General features: G+C 48.6%; 1 pseudogene; it reads right to left on the minus strand.

The window, feature by feature from the left end:
• Positions 1-164: 164 nt before the first annotated feature.
• On the minus strand, positions 165-24,394 carry LOC112068190 (vascular endothelial growth factor receptor 1-like; annotated as a pseudogene).
• Positions 24,395-24,863: the final 469 nt, after the last annotated feature.

Genomic DNA, 24,863 nt, shown 5'->3' on the forward strand with positions numbered 1-24,863 from the left:
GGGAGGGAGGGGGAGATATTATTCAGATATAGGAGGGAGGGAGGGGGAGATATTATTCAGATATAGGAGGGAGGGAGGGGGAGATATTATTCAGATATAGTAAAAGTTTTCCAAACAAGTAGTCAGATGGTGAAGTTATTCTACATACAGTACTGCATACTGTAACATAGTGCACTTCTTAGTAGTGTATGCCATAATTCTAGTGTTCTTCATAAGGTCCTACCTGTCCAGGGTAGTCCCAGCTGATGGACACTCTGCTGTTCCACTCTGCAGTGACAGTACAGTTGATGGCCAGACTCTCCCCCTGTAGAGACTGGACTGGACTGGTACTGTTCAGATATACCTTCATGATCTTATTCACTGGGACAGGAGAGGGGATAAGACATTTGAATATTTGCAATTTATAGAATGTGATGGATTTTTCATTAGGTGTGTGTGTTTGTGTGTGTGTGCCTGCGTGTGCATGTGTGTGTGTGCTCACCTTGTCTATGTGTGAGGTAACTGAGGGAGTGTGTGGTCCCGTTGACAGTGGTCTTGCAGGAGAACAGGCCGATGTAGAAGTAGGTGGGGCTGTGGATGAGGAAGCCCTGTCTGCTGTTCCACACTATGTTCCTCTGGTCTGGGGTCAACTCCTGGTCAGGAAACTGGAGRCATGAACACACACGGTCAAGAACACAACCATAAAAACAGTCTCATAAAAGCAACATCACACAGAAGCAATGTCTGCTTCTGGAATATGGTCAACTTGCATTCGGGGATCAGAAAACAGGTACATCATGAACTCAACCACAACTAAAACTATTTTCTTATCTCAACCACCAACCAATCATGAACTCAACACAATCGTGTCATGAGCTATTCAGAACCACAACCACATCCTGAACACAACACAACCATACCAACAGTCACACAAAAGCAACACTGCACACATTCACAACTCCTGWGAAAATGATGAACACACAACAAAACAGAACATGAGGACTGATAAGGACTAACATGAGGCCACAGTGGTAAACGTATGATGAATATTATTGCTGCAATAAAATTAAATAAAGTAACTTGACAACCTCACAATACGCTCTCAACGACAGACACTGACATTACGTAAATGTACAGATATTTTCACCCTGCTGATGTGGATTCTGTCTGTGGAGACTGAGTCTTGTGTTACAATAGAGACAGAGTCTTGTGTTACTGTGGAGACAGAGTCTTGTGTTACTGTGGAGCCAGAGTCTGGAGTTACAATAGAGACAGAGTCTGTTGTTTACTGTGGAGACAGAGTCTTGTTTACTGTGGAGCCAGAGTCTGGACGTTACAATAGAGACAGAGTCTTGTGTTACTGTGAGACAGATCTTGTGTTACTGTGAGACAGAGTCTTGTGTTACTGTGGAGCCAGAGCTGGAGTATACAATAGAGACAGAGTCTTGTGTTACTGTGGAGACAGAGTCTGTGTTACTGTGGAGCCAGATCTGGAGTTACAATAGAGACAGAGTCTTGTGTTACTGTGGAGACAGAGTCTGTGGTTACTGTGGAACAGAGTCTTGTGTTACTGTGGAGCCAGAGTCTGGAGTTACATAGAGACAGAGTCTTGTGTTACAATAGAGACAGAGTCTGGAGTTACAATAGAGACAGAGTCTTGTGTTACGTGGAGACAGAGTATTGTGTTACTGTGGAGACAGAGTCTTGTTACTGTGGAGACAGAGTCTTGTGTTACTGTGGAGACAGAGTCGGAGTTTACAATAGAGACAGTGTCTTGTGTTACTGTGAGAACAGAGTCTTGTGTTACTGTGGAGACAGAGTCTGAGTTAACAATAGAGACAGTGTCTTGTGTACTGTGGAGACAGAGTCTTGTGTTACTGTAGAGACAGAGTATGTGTTACTGTAGAGACAGAGTCTGGAGTTACAATAGAGACAGAATCTTGATAGCCGCCCCCACCCCCAAGTGTAATTAGCTGATAGCCCCCCCACCCCCAGTTGCTTAATTAAGCTGAATGAGTCCCCCCTACCCCAGTGTTAACCTAGCTGATAGTCCCCCCACCCCCAGTGTTAATTACTGATAGCCCCCCCACCCCCAGTGTTAACTAGCTCGATAGTCCCTCCACCCCAGTGTTAACTAGCTGGATAGTCCCCCCACCCCCAGTGTTAAGCTAGCTAGTAGCCCCCACCCCCAGTTTATAACTAGTGATAGTCCCCCCACCCCAGTGCTTAACTAGCTGATAGCCCCCCCACCCCACAAAAGTGTTAATAGCTGATATTCCCCCCAACCCCATGTTAACTAGCTGATAGTCCCCCACCCCCAGTGTTAAATTAGCTGATGCCCCCCCACCCCCAGTGTTAACTAGCTGATAGTCCCCCACCCCCAGGTTAACTAGCTGATAGTCCCCCCACCCCCAGTGATAACTAGCTGATAGCCCCCCCAGCCCCCAGTGTTAACTAGCTGATAGTCCCCCCACCCCATGTTTAACTAGCTGATGTCCCCCCACCCCAGGTTAACTAGCTGCATAGGGTCCCCCACCACCCCATTGTTTAAACTAGCTGATAGCCCCCCCCACCCCAGTGTTAACTAGCTGATAGTCCCCCACCACCCAGTGTTAGCTGCTGATAGTCCCCCCACCCCAGTGTTATTAGCTATAGGCCCCGTTTAATAGCTGATAGCCCCCACCACCCCAGTGTTAATTAGCTGATAGCCCCCAGTGTTAACTAGCTGATAGTCCCCCCACCCCCAGTGTTAATTAGCTGATAGGCCCCAGTGTTAACTAGCTGATAGCCCCCACCCACCCCCAGTGTTAATTAGCTGATAGCCCCCCAGTATGTTAACTAGCTGATAGCCCCCCCACCCCAGCGTTAACTAGCTGATAGCCGCCCAGTGTTAACTAGCTGATAGGCCCCAGTGTTAACTAGCTGATAGCCCCCCCACCCCAGTTAAATAGCTGATAGTCCCCCCACCCCAGTGTTAATTAGCTGATAGGCCCCAGTGTTAACTAGCTGATAGCCCCCACCCACCCCCAGTGTTAATTAGCTGATAGCCCCCAGTGTTAACTAGCTGATAGTCCCCCCACCCCCAGTGTTAATTAGCTGATAGGCCCAGTGTAACTAGCTATAGCCCCCACCCACCCCCAGTGTTAATTAGCTGATAGCCCCCCAGTGTTAACTATCTGATATCCCCCCACCCCAGCGTTAACAGAGTCTTGTGTTAACTACTGATAGCCCCCAGTGTTTAACTAGCTGATATCCCCCCCCAACCGCCAATGTTAACTAGCTGATAGCACCCCAGTGTTAACTAGCTGATAGCCACCCCACCCCCAGTGTTAACTAGCTGATAGCCCCCCAACGCCCAATGTTAACTAGCTGATAGCCCCCCAGTGTTAACTAGCTGATAGCACCCCAGTGTTAACTAGCTGATAGCCCCACCCAACCCCAGTGTTAACTAGCTGATAGCCCCCCAGTGTTAACTAGCTGATACCCCCCACCCAACCCCAGTGTTAACTAGCTGATAGCCCCCCAGTGTAACTAACTGATAGCCCCCCAGTGTTAACTAGCTGATAGCCCCCCCAGTGTTAACTAGCTGATAGCCCCCACCCCACCCCCAGTGTTAACTAGCTGATAGCCCCCACCCAACCCCCAGTGTTAACTAGCTGATAGCCCCCAGTGTTAACTAGCTGATAGCCCCCCAGGAACTAGCTGATAGCCCCAGTGTTAACTAGCTGATAGCACCCCAGTGTTAACTAGCTGATAGCCCCACCCAACCCCCAGTTTAACTAGCTGATAGCCCCCAGTGTTAACTAGCTGATACCCCCAGCCCAACCCCCAGTGTTAACTAGCTGATAGCCCCCCAGTGTTAACTAGCTGATAGCCCCCAGTGTTAACTAGCTGATAGCCCCCCAGTGTTAACTAGCTGATAGCCCCCAGCCCCACCCCCAGTGTTAACTAGCTGATAGCCCCCACCCAACCCCCAGTGTTAACTAGCTGATAGCCCCCAGTGTTAACATAGCTGATAGCGCCCCCATGTTAACTAGCTGATAAGCCCCCAGTGTTAACTAGCTGATAGCCCCCAGTGTTAACTAGCTGATACCCCCACCCCACCCCCAGTGTTAACTAGCTGATAGCCCCACCCAACCCCAGTGTTAACTAGCTGATAGCCCCCAGTTTAACTAGCTGATAGCCCCCAGTGTTAACTAGCTGATAGCCCCCAGTGTTAACTAGCTGATAGCACCCCAGTGTTAACTAGCTGATACCCCCCAGTGTTAACTAGCTGATAGCCCCCCAGTGTTAACTAGTTATAGCCCCCCAGTGTTAACTAGCTGATAGCCCCCAGTGTTAACTAGCTGATAGCCCCCAGTGTTAACTAGCTGATAGCCCCCAGTGTTAACTAGCTGATAGCCCCCACCCACCCCCAGTGTTAACTAGCTGATACCCCCCAGTGTTAACTAGCTGATAGCCCCCCAGTGTTAACACTGATAGCCCCAGTGTTAACTAGCGACTAGCCCAGTGTTATAGCTGATAGCCCCAGTGTTAACTACTGATAGCCCCCAGTGTTAACTAGCTGATAGCCCCCAGTGTTAACTAGCGATACCCCCCACCCCACCCCAGTGTACTAGCTGATAGCCCCACCCAACCCCCAGTGTTACTAGCTGATAGCCCCAGTGTTAACTAGCTGATAGCACCCCAGTGTTAACTAGCTGATAGCCCCCAGTGGTTAACTAGCTGATAGCCCCCCAGTGTTAACTAGCTGATATCCCCCAGTGTTAACTAGCTGAAGCCGCCCAGTGTTAACTAGCTGATAGCCCCCAGTGTTAACTAGCTGATAGCCCCCAGTGTTAACTGGGTGGAGAGGGGTGGAGGGGGGTTGAGGGGTGGGAGGGGGGTGGAGAGGGGTTGAGGGGGTGGAGGGTGGTGGAGAGGTGGAGGGGGTTGAGGGGGTGAAGGGGGTGGAGACAGGTGAGGGGGTGTAGGGGGTGGAGAGGGGTTGAGGTGGTTGAGGGGATGGAGAGGGGTTGAGGTGGATTGAGGGGGGTGGAGAGGGGTGGAGAGGGGTTGAGGTGGGTTGGAGGATGGGAAGGGGTTGAGTGGGTTGAGGGGGATGGAGAGGGTTGAGGTGGGTTGAGGGGGGTGGAGAGGGTGGAGAGGGGTTGAGGTGGTTGAGGTGGGTGGAGAGGGGTTGAGGTGGGTTGGAGGTGAGAGAAATGTCAGATGTGGGAAACGTGACTCCAGTCCATCTGCTCACATCCTGTTACTACAGGATATAGACACTCAGACTGGACTGAATTGGACCCCTAGGTCATGCTACACCTCTTCTCCTCTCCCCTCGCCCGACCGGGTCACTTTCACGGCTGCAGCGAGAGAGAGTGGCCCCCTGGGTATTGTTCCCTGCTGAAAGGTGGGCCGGACAGATTAAAGATCCAGGCAGAGTGCAAAATCCTTCCAGGAAAAAAGCCCACTCCAGTGTGTGTGACAGAGTGTGTGAGTGTGCACTCCACGTTCGAAATGCTGGGCCAGATCGGGACGGATGGAGGGAGGGGCGAGGAAACACAGAGTATTTTTAGAATAATTACCTTTGTGGCTCAGGGCCGGGCGTTTGTGTGGAGATGGGAGCAGGACGTAAACATAGAGAGCAAACAGAAGTGAAGTGTGTGTGTGTTCTGCCTCAGTGTGTGTGTGTTCTGCAGCGCTTCGTTTCGGATTCCAAGGCACATCCTGAAGGGAGAGCCAGGGACGAGAGGAAAGTGAGAGATTACTGAGTGGTTTGTTTTGTTTTGTTGCTGTTTTTCCATTTCCTGAAACTCTCCTCAGAAAGACAACTCATTCACCTGATAAACTGCCAGCAGCCCACTCCCCCCACCTGAATGTTGTTGAATTGTATTGATCAAACTGTTCAATCTCTTCCACAGAAGAGGCTATCTACGTACAATAATACTCTCAAAAGATTTGCCTGAGGGGCATGCCTTGCCTTGCTAGCGCCAGTCAGTCCTGCCCATTACTGCTGGCACCTCAGCCTCTGGCCAGGATGCCAGCTGGTTAAGGAATCAGGAGGAGGTTGGCAGCCAGACCGCCTTAGGAGAGGAGGGGTGTGTGAGTAGGGGGAAGGGTTGGCGGAGACAGGGGGCACTCCAGACCCCATGTCCTGTCTCCGGGGGTAACAACAGTGCCAACAGGACGACAGAGGAAACCGCAGGCGCCGCTCACTCAGAACACAGCGGTAAAAAAGGGGCATCTCTGACACACTGAGACGTTGCCACAAACACACATACACACGCAGCACGCACACACACACAAACATACAAATTGCACTTCATTGCACTTATCTACACTCTCACACTCATTCACCACTCAGGCACCAACACATCCTCACACTTTCACACACATCCGCAGACTGACACAAACAAACGGACACGCACACTCCAAGGCAGAACGGATGCCAAGATAAGAACAATGATCTGTCCTAGGAGAAACAAGCGCACTGTGACTTGTGTACAGATGGGAGTGTTGATGGAGAAACAGAGAGAAGTGTATTGTTCTAAGAGGCAGTCAGGAGTGCTAGTAGTGGAAATAGCTAGGTACCTGACAAACACTATATTATTGCCTTTCCTTGTTTGACAAGACACTGACAAGCTGTCTGAAGCAGAATCAGGCAGCCACTAAGTGGATGTGAGAGTTATTGACATTGTGAAGTTGAGGTGGAGAATGTGACTGGATTTTGGCAGCCACACCGCTTTGATCAGTTTGGCCGGACAGCCACCTCTAGGAAGAGTSTTGGTGGTTCCAAACTTCTTCCATTTAAGAATGATGKAGACCACTGTGTTCTTGGGGACCTTCAATGCTGCAGACATTTTTTGGTACCCWTCCCTAAATCTGTGCCTCGACACAATCCTGTCTCGGMGCTCTACGGACAATTCCTTCAACCACATGACTTGGTATTTGCTCTAACATGCTCTGCATGCCTGTGGGACCTTATATAGACAGGTGCCTTTCYAAATCATGTCCAATCAGTTAAATTTACCACGGGTGGACTCCAATCAAGTTGTAGAAACATCTCAAGGATGATCAATGGAAACAGGATGCACCTGAGCTCAATTTCAAGTCTCATAGCAAAGGGTCTGAATACCCTGTTCTATAACATTTCTAGAAACCTGTTTCTGCTTTGTCATTATGGGGTATTGGTTGTATATTGATGAGGAAAAACATTGATTTAAATCATTTTAGAATAAGGCTGTAATGTAACAAAATGTGGAAAAAGTCAAGGGGTCTGAATACCTTCTGAATGCACTGTAGAGGGGCGCTGTTTTTCTTGCTCTGATGCTTTCTCCGGTAATATAGTTTCAGCAGAGAGGAAGAGGCTAAGCGAGATGGCTCACTCTTGCCAAATTCTGTCCAGTATAAGCCCAATGCGTTTCTATGGGAATAATATGCAGACCTAAGCTTCTCGCCTGCGTTCCCGCCTTTGGGACAAAGACTCCCATTGTTAGGTCGGAGACATGAGCATCTCGTCATTACATACAGATCTCTGGTTTCAGTCTCTTGCGAATTGGAATGGAAAGTTGGCGGGTGCACAGTGCACTGTTACAATGCTGCATTGCCCTAAAGGAAAGGGATGTTTTGCCAAAATTATATAATTACTCTTGTCTAAATAAAATAATTCAAAATACTTCACCAGGGAGCATGACTTAGGCAGTAGAATGGCCTTACTGAAGAGCTCCGTGACTTTCAACGTGGCACCGTCATAGCATGCCACCTTTCCAACAAGTCAGTTCGTCAAATTTYTGCCCTGCTGGAGCTGCCCCGGTCAACTGTAAGTGCCGTTATTGTGAAGTGGAAACGTCTAGGAGCAACAACGTATCAGCCGCGAAGTGGTAGGCTACACAAGCTCACAGAACGGGATCGCCGAGTACTGAAGAAAAATCACTCATTACTGCGTTCTAATCTGCCTCTGGAAGTAACGTCAACAGAAAAACTGCTAGTCGGGAGCTTTATGAAATGGGTTTCCATGGCCGAGCAGCTGCACACAAGCTTAAGATCACCATGAGCAATGCCAAGCGTCGGCTGGAGTGGTGTAAAGCTCGCCGCCATTGGACTCTGGAGCAGTGGAAACGCGTTCTCTGGAGTGATGAATCGGACAGACACATCTGGGTTTGGCGGATGCCAGGAGAACGCTACCTGCTTTAATGCATAGTGCCAACTGTAAAGTTTGGTGGAGGAGGAATAATGGTCTGGGGCTGTTTTTCATGGTTCGGGCTAAGCCCCTTAGTTCTAGTGAAGAGAAATCTTAACGCTACAGCATACAATGACATTCTAGATGATTCTGTGCTTCCAACGTTGTGACAACAGTTTGGGCCCTTTCCTGTTTCAGCGTGACAATGCCCCCGTGTACAAAGCGAGGTCTATACAGAAATGATTTGTTGCGATCGGTGTGGAAGAACTTGACTGGCCTGCACAGATCCCTGACCTCAACCCCATCGAACACCTTTGGGATGAATTGGAACGCCGACTGCGAGCCAGGCCTAATCGCCCAACATCAGTGCCCGACCTCACTGTTGCTCTTGTGGCTGAATGGAAGCAAGTTCCCGCGGCTATGTTCCAACATCAAGTGGAAAGCCTTCCCAGAAGAGTGGAGGCTGTTATAGCAGCAATGCCCATGGTTTTGGAATGAGACGTTAGAAAGCAGGTGTCCACATACTTTTGGTCATATAGTGTATGTGTGAGGATAATGTGTCTTGAGCATAATTTAAAATGTTGAGACAAGAAGAAGAAGAGGAGGAAGGTGTGGCGAAGATATGATGCGTCTCTCTCCAGAACACATGTATATGTAGGAATGTGCCCATTTGGCAAAGTGTTATTTCTGATTGTCTTAAATCACGATRTACACCACTCATTTTTTCTTCGCCTCAAAAAAACWGACTTCGTTGGCTTGTGTAACATCCATTGCGAATGATAGTTCCTAAGTATTAGAAAAATCTTTCCAACACTCCCGGCCTCGATAATCACCACGCCTCGGTGTGAAAGAGCAAAATATCATGCTCTGATGATCCCACATAGCCAGTGGAAATGTTATTTAAAAAAACAGCGGTCTGTCTAGAGCTCACTGGCGTGGGAAACTCTGAGGGCCCGTAATAGGCTAGTTGATACAATGTTGATACAAAGTCAAGACAGATAGAAAGGGAGGCAGACAGGTGGAGAAGAGAGATGATTGTGATTGAAAGAACCAGAATTTTCATCAGGTTATTTTCTACTGTTTTTATTTGTCAGCTTTACTTAGTTGAGATGGAAGTTTCAGGCCTACTGCTACATTGGCCTATAGGCTATCTCGGAGTTCTATGAGCTCATTTCTTTAGCCGCCAATGGATCACAGTGTATCAATGTGTTCATATGGCAGAGGCTGCTGCTCTCACCTCAGTTGAATTTGAACTTTGACATTTGTATCATTTTATTTCAAATTTTTATGATTAACCACGTGACAATGATTGAGAAAATAAAATGTTATTATTGATAATCTTTAAACTGTTCCACAAAATGTGCATATAAAAGATAGATGGGTAGAAATGGTAGGATAAATTGTAAGCTTCCCCAAACTTGAAACTCACCAGCTGCCTATGGTCTTTACTATTAACACCTATTAAAACGAATTGTGAATGCGCAAGCGGGTCTGCTGCCATGTCTGCTGCCGGGCCTGGGGTGGTGGTGTGTGTGTGTGTGTGTGTGTGTGTGTGTGTGTGTGTGTGTGTGTGTGTGTGTGTGTGTGTGTGTGTGTGTGTGTGTGTGTGTGTGTGTGTGGGTGTGGTGTGTCCGTCCGTGTCTGTGCGTGCGTGCGTGTGTCTGCCTGGTACATTCACAGACACAGTACAATGTAACTCAAGACTTAAAGATCAGAGTAATAAAATCCCACTTCAATACTACATTTACATTTAAGTCATTAGCAGACGTCTTATCCAGAGCGACTTACAAATTGGGACCTGTTCTGTGTTTCTCAGGCACTTCAATAGAGACCTGTTCTGTGTTTTTAGTCACTTCAATAGAGACCTGTTCTGTGTTCTCAGGCACTTCAATAGAGACCTGTTCTGTGTTCTCAGGCACTTCAATAGAGACCTTTTCTGTGTTTTCAGAGAATCTGTTCTGTGTGTCAGAGAATTCTGATTGGCACTAGGGGGAAGGGAACTCACCTTGACCAATGAGACAGTGGCGTCAGGGTTGGTGACCCTACAGGGGAAGACCAGAGGCTGGCTCTCCTTCATATACACAACGTCTGGACGTGTTATTCTGCTCTCTCCACAAATGGCCGCTGTCTGTCTGAAACCACAACACCGAGGTTAGGGATAGGAACACACGAGCATGACACACACAGACACACATGTTACAGACACACACAGACATATGTCACAGAAACACACACACACACCATCATGTGTGCATACTCATGTACGCATGCACGTACGCATGCAAGCGTACCCTCATAATCACATATTGTATAGATGGCTATTCAGCAGAAAACAATCAACAATAAGCACACAAACACACACACAAAACACTCACCCATACTAAATACCATTCAGAAACAGAGATCTGGAGTCAACAATAAACACACACAGATTGTTTAGAGAGGTAATCAAAATGCCTGTGTTTCTTCCAGATACATTGCGATTCTTTCCCTGTGCTCTAATATCCCTGTGCCATTGAAAGATGTGGGCGGGTGGAGCTCACCTCATTGTTTGTCAGCTACTGTACTGTGCTATTCAAGGAAAGCATAATCTCTGAACATTTTAACAAAAGTACCCAAGGACTAGTGGCCTGGACCGCAGGGTTCCTCCTGCTCGCTTTGTATTTCATATAAAGGAGCGGTGAGGGGCCAAGAGGGGCCGAGGGTGAGCAGAGTGGGGCAGGAGGGCCGGAGGGTAGCAGAGTGGGGCAGGAGGGGCAGGAGGGTGAGCAAGTGGGGCAGGAGGTTGAGAGCAAGAATGGGGCAGAGGGGCAGCGAGGGTGAGAGAGAGTGGGGCAGGAGGTTGAGAGCAGATGGGGTGAAGGAGGGGCAGGAGGTGAGAGAAAGAGTGGGGCAGGAGGTTGAGAGCAGAATGGGGCAGAAGGGCAGGAGGTGAGAGAGAGTGGGCAGGAGGTTGAGAGCAGAATGGGGCAGGAGGTGAGAGCAGAGTGGGGCAGGGAGGTTGAGAGCAAATGGGGCAAGGAGGGTGAGAGCAGAGTGGGGCAGGAGGTTGAGAGCAGAATGGCGGCAGGAGGTGTGAGAGAGAGTGGGCAAGGGAAAATGGGTGGAGAGGACAGAATGGGCCAGGAGGTGAGAGCAAGTGGGGCAGGAGGTTGAGAGCCGAATGGGGCAGGCAAGGATGTGGAGAGCAGAGTGGGGCAGGAGGGTTGAGCAGAGAATGGGGCAGGAGGGTGCAGAGCAGAATGGGGCAGAGGTAGCAGGTGGGCAGGAGGGCGGAGGGTGAGGCAGAGTGGGGCAGGAGGGCGGGTCAGGAGGGCAGCAGAGTGGGAGCGAGGGGCAGAGCGTGGAGAGCAGAATGGGGCAGAGGGTGAGAGCAGAGTGGGGCAGGAGTGATGAGAGCCAGAATCGGGGCAGAAGGGTGAGAGCAGAGTGGGCACGAGGGGCAGGAGGTCGTGAGAGAGAGAGTGGCAGAGGGCGGCTGAGAGCAGAGCTGGGGCAAGGCGAGGTCGAGAGCGAAGAGTGAGTGCGAGCGGGCGTGATGCGATGGGGCAGGGAGCGTGGCCCGGAGGGCTGAGAGAAGAGTGGGCAGGAGGGGAAGAAGGGGCTGGAGGGTGAGAGAGAATGGGCGTAAGGTCCAGAGGGCGAGCAGCAGAGAGGGCGCACTGGAGTTGGACGCTAATGGATGTGGCCTGGAGCGATTGATGGGCCCCAGTGGTCCTGTTCAAACTAGTAGCCTACCCTGTGACCTGGCTCCTCTCACTCCTTTGGCCCCTGGCCCCAACCGCTCCATGCTCAAACCCCCAGCTGCCCCAGTGGCACCAATCCAGCGACAGGGAAGCGCAGACGCAGGGCAGACCGGGCTCTCACTGTGCCTCTCTTTGCCCCTGGCCATGCGTCCTAATCCTGCCTGGCCTTCATCCTCTTTCACTTCCCTTACCCTCCCACCTTCTAGTCCGCCACCTTATACAGACTGCCCCCCCTACCTCCCCTGCATAGACCTCCAGCCTCCCTTCCACCTCTACCAGCCCCTCTGCGGCTCTTCTCTCCGTCCCCCAGCACAGATGCTGTGAGCAGCTGAAGGACACGATAAGCCTGCGTGCCCCTCTGGAAATTCTGCCCAAGACCTAATCTTCTCAGCACGCTGGCTATTCCTGGCCCCTAGTAGCACGTAAGACTGAAAGTAAAAATGTTTACTAAGCTACGACGACGAGGGCGCAGGGAGAGCTCAACTGCTGCAAGGAAAGAGACATGGCTAGGGGGAGAACTACTGTTGCCAGAGTCATTACGCAGGAGTAGTGGTTGTTGGGACACAAACGTGTTTAGATATAATCTCGCCTCTCTGGACACTTGGTCTTATTTAGCGACCCCACTACATCCTGTTTAAGCTGAACCTATAGAACAACTGAGACACGCGCGAGAAAGAGGACTGATGACCACTCCATTACAGAGAGAGAGGCGGGGGAGGAGACTGACTGACCGACTTCCATTACAGAGAGAGGGGGGGGAGACGACTTGACCACTCCCATTACAGAGAGAGGGGGGGGAGAGCTGACCTGAACCACTCATTACAGAGAGAGACGGCGCGGGGGGGGAGACTGACTGACCACTCCATTAGAGAAGAGAGGGGGGACCGACTGACGACTCCATTAGAGAAAGAGGGGGGGGGAGACTGACTGAACCACTCATTAAGAGAAGAGGGGGGAGCCGGCCGCCGGGGGGGGGGAGAGCACTGATGACGAACTCATTAGAGAAAGAGGGGGGGGGGGACTGACTGACCCTTCATTAGAGAAAGAGGGGGGGGGGGAAGCTGATCTGACCATCCATTAGAGAAAGAGGAGGGGGAGACTGCTGACCTCATTAGAGAGAGAGAGGGGGGAGACTGACTGACACATCCATTAGAGAGAGAGGAGGGGGGAGACTCGACTGACGACTCCATTAGAGAGAGGGGGGGAACTGACATGACAACTCCATGAGAGAAGAGGAGGGGGAGACTGACTGACCACTCCATTAGAGAGAGAGGAGGGGGAGACTGACACTCACATTAGAGAAGGGAGGGGGGAGACTGACTGACCATCCATTAGAGAGAGAGGAGGGGGATGACTGATCTGACACTCCATTAGAGAGAGAGGATGGGGAGCTGGACACTGACCACTCCATTAGAGAGAGAGGAGGGGGGGAGCTGACTGACCACTCCATTGAGAGAGGAGGGGGGGAGACTGCTGACACTCCATTAGAGGAGAGGAGGGGGAGACTGACTGACCACTCCATTAGAGAGAAGAGAGGGGGAGAACTGACTGACCACTATAGGAGAGAGGAGGGGGGAGCTGACTGACCACTCCATTAGGAGAGAGGAGGGGGAGACTGCTGACCACTCCATTAGAGAGAGAGGAGGGGAGACGTCTGACCACTCCATTAGAGAGAGAGGGAGGGGAGACTGACTGACACTCCATTAGAGAGAGAGGAGGGGGAGAACTGACTGACCACTCCATAGAGAAAGAGGGGGGGGAGACTGACTGACACTCCATAGAGCGAGAGGGAGGGGGAGACTGACTGACCACTCCATTAGAGAGAGAGGAGGGGGAGACTGCCTGACCACTCCATTAGAGAGAGGGGAGGGGAGACTGACTGACCACTCCATTAGAAGAGAGAGAGGGGAAGACTGACTGACCACTCCATTAGAGAAAGAAGGGGGGGGAGACTGACTGACCACTCCATTAGAGAGAGAGAGGGGGAGACTGACTGACCACTCCATTAGAGAGAGAGGAGGGGAGACTGATGACGAACCGACTTATGAGACATCATTAGAGAGAGGGGGGGGAGACTGACTGACACTCCATTAGAGAGAGAGGAGGGGGAGACTGACTGACCACTCCATCAGAAGAAAGAGGGGGGGAGACTGACTGCCCCCTCCATTAGAGAGAGAGAGGGAGAGACGACTGACGCACTCCATTAGAGAAAGAGGAGGGGGAAGACTGACTGACCACTCCATAGAGAGAGAGGGGGGGGGGGGGAGACTGACTGACACCCATTAGAGAAGAGGGAGGGGGGAGACTGACTGACCCATCCATTCCAGAGAGGAGAGGGGGAGACTGACTGACCACTCCATGAGAGAAGGGGGGGGGAGCTGACTGACCACTCCATTAGAGAGAGAGGAGGGGGGAGACTGATCGACCACTCCATTAGAGAAAGAGGGGGGGAGACTGACTGACACTCCCATTAGAGAGAGAGGAGGGGAGACTGACTGACCATCCATTAGAGAAGAGAGGGGGGAGACTGACTGACCATCCCATTAGAGAGAGGGGGGGGGGGGACTGACTGACACTCCATTAGAGAGAGAGAGGGGGAGAACTGACTGACACTCCATTAGAAGAGAGGGGGGAGACTGACTGACCACTCCATTAGAAGAGAGGAGGGGGAAGACTACTGACCACTCCATTAGAGAGAGAGGAGGGGGGGAGACTGACTGACCACCTCATTAGAGAGAGAGGAGGGGGAGACTGACTGACCACTCCATTAGAGAGAGAGGAGGGGGGAGACTGACTGACCACTCCATTGAGAGAGAGGAGGGGGGAGACGACTGACCACTCATAGAGAAAGGGGGGGGACTGACTGACCACTCTCATTAGAGAGAGAGGAGGGGGGGAGACTGGAACTGACCCACTCCATTAGAGAGAGAGGAGGGGAGAGCGACTGACTGACCACTCTCCATTAGAGAGAGAGGGGGGGGAGACTGACTGACCACTCCATTGAGAGAAGAGGGGGGAGACTGACTGACCACTCCATTAGAGAGAGAGGAGGGGGGAGCTGACTGACCACTCATTAGGAGAGGAGGAGGGGGAGACTGACTGACCACTCCATTAGAGAGAGAGGAGGGGGAGACTGACTGACCACTCCATTAGAGAGAGAGGAGGGGGAGACTGACTGACCACTCCATTAGAGAGAGAGGAGGGAAGGACTGACTGACTGACACTCATCAGAGAAAGAGGGGGGGAGCTGGACTGACCACTCATTAGAGAGAGGAGGGGGGAGACTGACTGACCACTCCATTAGAAAGAGGAGAGGAGGGGAGACTGACTGACACTCATTAGAGGAGAGGAGGGGAGACTGACTGACCACTCCATTAGAGAAAGAGGGGGGGGACTGACTGACACTCCAATTAAGAAAAGGGGGGGACTGACTGACCATCCATTAGAGAGAGAGGAGGGGGGAGACTGACTGACTACTCCCATTAAAGAGGAGAGGAGGAGGGGGGAGACTGACTGACACTCCATTAGAGAGAGAGGAGGGGGAGACTGATGACCACTCCATTAGAGAGAGAGGAGGGGGTGAGCTGACTGACCACTCCATAAGAAAGAGAGGGGGAGACCTGCATGACCCACTCCATTAGAGAGAGAGGAGGGGAGACTGACTGACCACTCCATTAGAGAGAGAGGGGGGAGGGAGGGGGGCGTGTACTGACCACTCCATTAGAGAGAGGGGGGGTGGGAAACCTGACTGACAACTCCATTAGAGAGAGAGGAGGGGGAGACCTGACTGACCACTCCATTAGAGAGAGGGGGGAGGGAGGGGGAGACTGACTGACCACTCCATTAGAGAGAGGGGGGAGACTGACTGACAACTCCATTAGGAGAACGAGGAGGGGGGAGCTACTGAGCATCATTAGAGAAGAGGGGGGGGACTACTGACCACTGCCTTAGGAGAGAGGGAGGGGGAGCATCTGACTGACCACTCCTTAGAGAGAGAGGAGGGGGGAACTGACTACCATCATTAGAGAAAGAGGGGGGACGATGACTGACCACTCCATTAGAGAGAGAGGAGGGGGAGCTGACTGCACACATCCAGTTAGAGAGAGACGGGGAGGGGGGGGAGACCTGACTGACCATCCATTAGAGAGAGGGGGGGGAGACTGACTGACACTCCATTAGGAGAGAGGAGGGGGGAGCTACTGACCACCTCACTTAGAGAAGGGGGAGGGGAGGGGGGAGACTGACTGACACTCCATTAGAGAGAGGGGGGGGGGAGCACTGAACTGACAACATCATTAGAGAAGTGAGGAGGGGGGAGACTGACTGCCCATCACTCATTAGAGAAGAGAGGGGGGGACGTGACTGACCACCCATTAGAGAGAGAGGAGGGGGAGACTGACTGACACTCCATTAGAGAGAGAGGAGGGGGAGACTGACTGGACCATCCATTAGAGAAAAAGAAGGGGAGAAACTGACTGACCACTCCTGATTAAGAGAGAGGGGGGAGCGCGACGGGAGACTGACTGACCAAACTCCCATTAGAGAGAGAGGTGGGAGTAAAAAACACTTCAATGAACGACTCTTGGAGTGAGTTGGTAGTTGTTAGATGCAACCTGACGCGTCTTACCTGTGACATAGACATAGACAGCTCTCTGCCTGAGCTTCCGATGGCTGTACCGACACCGGAACGATCCTGTGTGCTGGGCCTGGGCCGAGCTAAGCGTCAGTTGGCTGCAGTAATGCTGGCTCTGCCTACCACAGCGAGAATCTTCCAATCGCATTCTCTCCTGATCTCTGGCCACACCTCCAGGGAATGCCCACGACAGCTCCCACCGACCCCTGATTGGTCAAAAGTAAAATGGCATAAAACATTCCATCTCTCTCATCGCACCTCAACTTCTGAAAAGCTGACCATAAAATGGTCCATATAAAACAGGGGTGTTAAAGATACAGTCCGTGGGCTTGATCCGGCCCGTGAGCCCATTCAAACCGGCCTGCGAGGTGATTTAAGTAAATAAAATAAAAATAAAATGTAAATCTAATTGTTTTATCTCAATCGACATTGAAATGACTAAAACGACATTGAAACTGTGTAGAAATGATAAAGGAGCTTCATTTACACTCTGTCCAGCTCACTAACAGTCATCTCAACGAATGCTAGACAGTCAGGGAGCACAATCTTTTGCAAAGAAATATAACCAATTTTGAGTGCGGTTCCTCGGTGAAGACAGAATGCGGCCCATGGGGCAAAATTAGATTGACGCCCCTGATATCAAAACTAATCTGGACAGAATCAGTGGCACCTTAATTGGGGAGGATGGGCTCGTGGTAATAACTGGAGCGGAATCTGTGGAATGGTATCAAATACATGGAAACAATGTGTTTGATGCCACTCCATTCTCTCCGTTACGGACATTATTATGAGCCGTCCTCCTGCTGAGCCATCCTCAGCAACCTCCTGTGCTACCCCCTCCCCCATCACATCTGACCTGTAACCTTTGACTCCAGAGAGACTCACCTGCAGTGGATTGTCAGAGTCTGGTTGGCCTCCAGGACCAGCTGTCGACTCTTCACATCCAGAACAGGAACACTGAACTTCCCCTTAGGCACACTCTCCACCTTACCTACAGGGAGAGAAAAGAGAGATGTCTTATAGGCTGCAGGCCAGGCTGGCCCCCATACAGGGAGAGAGAAGAGAGATGTCTTATAGGCTGCAGGCCAGGCTGGCCCCCANATGTCTTATAGGCTGCAGGCCAGGCTGGCCCCCATACAGGGAGAGAGAAGAGAGATGTCTTATAGGCTGCAGGCCAGGCTGGCCCCCATACAGGGGGAGAGAATAGAGATGTCTTATAGCCTGCATACAGGGGGAGAGAACAGAAGAAAGAACTTAGGCTGAAGCCTAGCTCTCCCTTACAAGGCTGGTCCCATATGCAGTGGTGGAAAAAGTACCCAATTGTCATACATAAGTAAAAGATTCCTTAATAGAAAATGACTCAAGTAAAAGGGAAAGTCAACCAGAAAAATACTACTTGAGTAACAGTCTAAAAGTATTTGGTTTTAAATATACTTACGTATCAAAAGTAAAAGTATAAATCACTTCACATTCCTTTTAATAAGCAAATCAGATGGCAGAATTTCCTTTTGTATTTTTTTATTTACGGAGAGCCAGGGTCACACTCCAACACGCAGACATAATTTACAAATGAAGCATTTGTGTTTAGTGAGCCCTCCAGATCAGAGGCAGTAGGGATGACCAGGGATGTTCTCCCGATAAGTGTGTGAATTAGACCATTTTCCTGTCCTGTTAAGTATTCAAAATGTAACGAGTACTTTTGGGTGTCAGGGAAAATGTATGGGGTAAAAAAGTAGATTATTTTCTTTAGGAATGTAGTGAATTAAAAGTAAAAGTAGTCAAAAATATAAATAGTAAAGTAAAGTACAGATACCCCCCCCAAAATACTTAAGTAGTACTTAAAAGTATTTTTACTTAAGTACTTTACACCACTGCCCATATGTTGCTCAACAACCAGTAACTGATGTTATTGTGGGAGGAGATGACAATGACTGATATCTGAATCAACTGTGCACAACGGTCAAAACTCCTTGAAAAAACAACTGAGGATGAGATTCTTATAAGAGGAGTGTGCTGCATTCCAACACGACTGACCACCACAGTGCTGATGACAGCACACAACTGAATACAACATAATGGGCACAACAAAACCACCACCAGTAGCACCATTGACCAACACCCCTGATCACTGTTACATTGCTGCCCACAGCTCTGGTCCAGGGCGTTAGGGAATGAATGTGAACTAAAGCCCTGGACCAGAGCTATGCTGACGCCAAAACCTACTCCAATAAACACTGTAGAACAATGCAGTAATTGACCACAACACCGGGTGTTGACAGATCAACTGACAGTGTCATCACAGACACTCCCATGCAGCAATACCACTGACCCTCGTCACCTCCTCGTTCCCATGCCAGTAAGACCACTTGAGGACCACAGTGGAAATGCGTGAGCACTAAGCAGTGTCACTGTTGTTTATCAAATAAAATCAACACTCCACTTCATGGTAGCCGAGGTTAATTAATGAGAGATCAAGGGTGCTGTCCATCCACCCTTCCTTCCTCTCAGCCCAGAGGGAAACTTCATTCACACAGACACGTCCTTGAATCAGCCCCAAAAAACTAGTTCACACTGCATCCTATTGGAACAAACACAAATCTAGTTCACACTGCATCCTATTGGAACAAACACAAACCTAGTTCACACTGCATCCTATTGGACCAAACACAAATCTAGTTCACATTGCATCCTATTGGAACAAACACAAACCTAGTTCACATTGCATCCTATTGGACCAAACACAAACCTAGTTCCATTGGCATCCTATTGGACCAACAGCAAAAACCTCGTTCACATGCATCCTATTGGGAACCATAACAAACCACAAAACTAGTTCACATTGCATCCTATTGGACCAAACACAAACCTAGTTCACACTGCTCCTATTGGAAAAAACACAAATCTAGTTCTCATGCGCATCATATTGGACCAAACACAAACCTAGTTCACATTGCAGTCCTATTGGACCAAACACAAACCTTAGTTCAACTGCATCCTATTGGAACAAACACAAACCTAGTTCACATTTTGCATCCTCATGCGGACCAAACACAAACCTAGTTCACATTGCATCATATTGGAACAAACACAAACTAGTTCACACTGCATCCTATTGGACCAAACACAACCCTAGTTCAGCACATTGCATCCTATTGGATCTATCTTGATACAACAAAACCTAGTTCACAGTTGCATCCTAATTGGACACAAACAAAACCTAGTTCACACTTGCACTCCTAATTTTGGACCAACACAAAACGCTAATGTTCACACGAAATCCTATTGGAAACAAACACAAATCTAGTTCACACTCGCATCCTATTGGAACCAAACACAAAACCTAGTCACATTGCTCCTATTGGACCAACACAAACCAGTCCACACTCATCATGGACCACATCTAGTTCACAGTGCATCCTAATTGGACCAAACACCAACGCTACACTCTACTAGAAAACAATTATCACCATGCATCTATTGGGAACAAACCACAAACTAGTTCACATTCATCTATTTGGACCAAACACAACAGTACCTATATGGACAACACGTAGTCACAGGTTGCCATGCCTATTGGACCATTAACACACAAACCTAGTCACACTGCATCCTATTGGAACAAACACAGAACTCTAGTTCAACATTCGCATCCTATATGGACCAAACAGCAAACCTAGTTCACTGGCATCTATGGAACAAACACAAATCTAAGTTCAACTGCAATCCTATTGGCCAAACACAAAGACCTAGTTCAGCATTGCATCCTATTGGACCAAACACAAACCTAGTTCACATTGCATCCTACTGGAACAAACACAAATCTAGTTCACACTGCATCCTATTGGACCAAACACAAATCTAGTTCACATTCAGTGGCAGTCAGTGCCATTTCAGATGAGGGAGGACAAAAAATGTTTTATGAGCATGGCCTTATTTCTATTACAGCATGTTGGATAACTGTCATTCATATTCCGTTCACCCAGTTCAATGTAACATCGATCGGTTTAGGCTACKACATGATACTCTAATTTCCCTATACCCATCATGAGGTTGCTACAACCTAGCCTATTAATGAAAGTTTACAACGTAGGTGCACGTGGACAGACAGTGACATTCAATAATGCCTTGCACACTCTTGCCTGAATCTAGCTGATCTAGGGTGTAATCATTAGTCCAACAGTTACAAACGAGAGTTTCTATTGTAGAAATTCAGGTATGACTATCCCAGTTTKGATCTGTTTAAGAAAAGTTTTTCACTAGAATCGGCAAAATGAATACACAACTGGATCACGCGTAAACACAGTTCCCAGTTTCATAGCAGCCACGTTGTGTTCCTTCTCGCATCTACGTTATGCGCTCTCCTCTCACCCCTTCCCTTCGCTTGTGGACTTCAATGCACAACACATCAGCTGTATGTGACCAGGCGAAAAAAACATTCCAAGTCAAACCTCTACACACAGCCTACATGGTTGTCACCATATTAGCTAAAGTAACATCATAGTCAGCATAGCTAATAGAACTAATATGTTAGTAAACCCGCTAATCATGCAGTAACATTACAGTGTACAGTCAGTAAGCAGTTACATCGTAGGGCCCAGGTGGCAATAAATTTGTAAAACCAAAAGCYTACCTTGACTTTGAAGAGTTCCAGTGTTGTGTTGGATAGTCATAGCCYGCTAGCTAACATAACATCCCTCTGTTTGAGCAGGGTGTATCAGTAGGCTAAACTAGCTAGCTGCATTTGCTATCTAAGTAAGTACTGCTTCTCCTTCATTTAGGAAGACATTTATTTGTTCAAAACTGTTCAGCTATTTTCTTTCTCTCTCTTTGAGTCAGCTACTCACTACATTTTATGCACTACAGTGCTAGCTGCAGCTTATGCTTTCAGTACTAGATTAATTATCTGATCCTTTGATTGGGTGGACAACATGTCAGTTCATGCTGCAAGAGCTCTGATACGTTGGAGGACGTCCTCCAGAAGTTGTCATAATTACTGTGTAAGTCTATGGAAGGGGGTGAGAACCATGAGCCTCCTAAGTTTTGTATTGAAGTCAATGTACCCAGAGGAGGAAGGAAGCTAGCTGTCCTCTGGCTACACCATTGTGCTACCCTACAGAGTGCTGTTGAGTCTACTATAGACCTTCTTTGCAAAATAGTGTGTTTTAATCAATTATTTGGTGACGTGATTACATTTAGTATAGTTTTATCTAAAAATGACATTTTTTTTACTGTTACTGAGGAGGATGTTCTTCCCCTTCCTCCTCTGAGGAGCCTCCACTGTTCACACTGCATCCTATTGGAACAAACACAAATCTAGTTCACACTGATCTAGCGTGGTTTGTAATCAGAACTCGTCATAGTACAGCAAGACTGCGTGTGACTTCCTAGGTTCTCCTGCTTTTGGTAAAGCCTTTTTTTAGGTCCTCCACGTCATAACCAGCATGTCAAGCATTCTCACTTTACCAAAATGAAACTTCACTTCAGTGTGCCAGTATGGTATCCTCTCTGTACTATCTTCCTGATCATACACATCACTATACTGAGACTGAATACTGACCTATCATTTTATCCCCATCTTGTTGACCCCCCCCCCCCCCCATTACTAATATTCATGGTTACCAGTGGATGTCCCCTTCAGCAGCTCTAGTTTTACTCTCTGGTAGTTTCTCTCTGTTTCCCTCTGAGTCACACACAGACGCACGCACACAACACAACACACACACACACGCACACGCACACGCACACCACACAACACACACACACACACACACACACACACACAGGGAGAGTCCTGCAGCAGAGTCTATATGTCGGTGTAAATAGTTTAAAGGAGGAAGGGAAGTCAAGTCTCTCTCAGCACGGGCCCAAGGGGCATTTCAACAGGCTGTAAAGTGGCCAGAACCCGCCTTCCCATGTTACTCAATACAGCTGGAGCTTTCATTCAACAAACCCTAGTGCCATTTCATACAAGTGGAGGATCAGTTGGAGTTCAAGGACATGTCTGTTTAGAACCCCATAATGTGGCTGCAGGACAGGTGTAAGTTACAGAGCTGGATGTAGCCTAAGATTACAAAAGGAGAATTTTGTAATAATTTCCCCTCAAGTTTTCCCTCCAGTGTTGTGCATGCTATTCTATTCATGTAAAACACAAAATTATTTTACAAATCATGGCGACATTTGCATTTCATTGGAGGGACATAATAATGTTTGGCCTTCTATATCCTGTYTCCATGGTACAATGCATTCTTTTCAGATCCTTATCAGACACGCACATCATAACACAGTAGTAAGACATAGAAACAGTTTGGCAAATGACACTGGTGTTTGCTCCACTGGTATAAATGTGAAATATTTTTGATTGAATTGCAGTTTTGTGTATGTTTTGCCTAAACCAATACAGGGTCATATTTTTCTGTGTAATAAATGTAGGGCTATTGAATATGAAAAAAGTAAGGATTGTTCCTCAACTTGTTTCATTGGTCTACAGCAAAAGTGCAATGATAGTAAACGACCAAATKAATAAAATGTTCATTGATTTTGCTGACAATGCTTAACAATTAATTAAATGAATTAAGTAATTAATTACTCCAGATGTATTATCTAACCCATTAAAAAAGCTTGCATTAAAACTAATACAACTAATTTTGCAAATAAAAGACTGTATGTAGAGGACAATTGTGACATTATATCAGGTTTGACATGACAAAAACACTCGTTCCATTTAGTGAAAAGTTGTTGACCAATAACCATAGGTCCTGCGCTACCCTAATACTTTACGCACACAGGAGCCAGTTCACCCCGGTTTCCTCCCCGTGCGTCTGTTTAAGTCATAAACGCTGATTAGCGCCATTTCCTGCGCTCTAGAAAGTTTCCTAGTGCTGGTCATGACCCCTCACTCATTTATATTAGAACTTCCCTTTCACAAACTCATCAGCGTCAGGAAGTAACGCCCTATGTGTGCCGATTCAACCGGGGCCAAAGCGCGCACAGAGAAGCGGATACCAAGCCTGGCCACAGAGGTCCCCGTTATCCAAACAACTATCCCACAGGACAGGGCTTATCTACTAACAACACTTAGCTGTAAAAGAACCGCACTTCATCAACCACCCCTGCCACACGACCACACTGGTTTCTCAATGGGCCGATAAACAAGACAGTAGACGGGAAAGCGTCAAAGAGCCTGGTCCTGTGGCCCCATATGTTCAAAGCGCGGGATGTTGGCTAATCTGTCTGCCAAGTGCCAAGCGTTCGAAGAATGTTCCCCTGACGCCAATACTATCTTTTTACCGTGGCAGCACGCACGTTCCTCCTGATTATGTGGGAATCCATTTTACATGGCCTTGCACAATAGGACTACTACTAAAAGATGGCAAGGTGGCAATGTACGCGCATCAACATCCTCGTGCGTCAAGCATTCAGGCAATAATTACGCATGATGCCTAATGTGTCCTGAACAAATTGACGARTAACTATTCATAATTGTACTTTTAAAAAACACATTCAATCATATAATTAAGGAATACTTTATGTGATTTGTCCATAAGCGACAGAATGGGTGAGGGTGCGCTCTACAGGCATCCATGAAGGGGCTAGTTGCATCAATCAGTGAACTCTCTACTCACCCTTTGCGAGCGCACTGCCAGCCAATCCACATAGAACCACGAAGATATAGCCAATCATGTTGTCCGTCTTCCCCGTCGCACTGAAGAAGGGGTATGTGAGAAGAAAAGTGTAACAGAGAGTTTAGTCCTTGTTCGCCAGAGAATCGAATTCTGACGAGTAGGACAGGTTTCCTGAGGAGGAGAGCAGAGCAGAGCCGTGGGAGAACACGCTACAGGACACCACACATCAACTCCAGTAAAACGTTTTCCCATTGTGCTCTTGGGGACCGGTTTTATACAGTTCCCATAGCGACCGGATAACTGGCCTTCCAGTGACGTCCATCGACACACCCATGGCGCGTGAAATCAGAGTCCCACGCCCGTACCCATTCTCACAGTCACTCTGGACTAATTAAAACAATGAAGACAATGTACTTATACGGAGACCCTGTTTGACCCACAAACACCAGACCATCACACGATTTAYCCCAAAACATTGAGTAAGCAAAAGCATACCCAAGCAATTACGTGCGTAAATCTCAGTGCCTTCGGTGGGTCCTGGAAAGGTGGCAAGTAGACAATGGGGTAATATGCAAACAGTGAGACTTGCTTGAGACAATTACCAGCTTTGATCGGACCAGTAATAGCCTTTATAACAAACATCACCAGAGCCTTCCTATCTCCACCACCTGGGTTCCTTACCTATGACATTGGTGGGTGTATGCAGTGGTGGAGAA

Source organism: Salvelinus sp. IW2-2015, unplaced genomic scaffold, assembly GCF_002910315.2.
Source record: "Salvelinus sp. IW2-2015 unplaced genomic scaffold, ASM291031v2 Un_scaffold220, whole genome shotgun sequence".
NCBI classification, from domain to species: Eukaryota; Metazoa; Chordata; class Actinopteri; order Salmoniformes; family Salmonidae; genus Salvelinus; species Salvelinus sp. IW2-2015.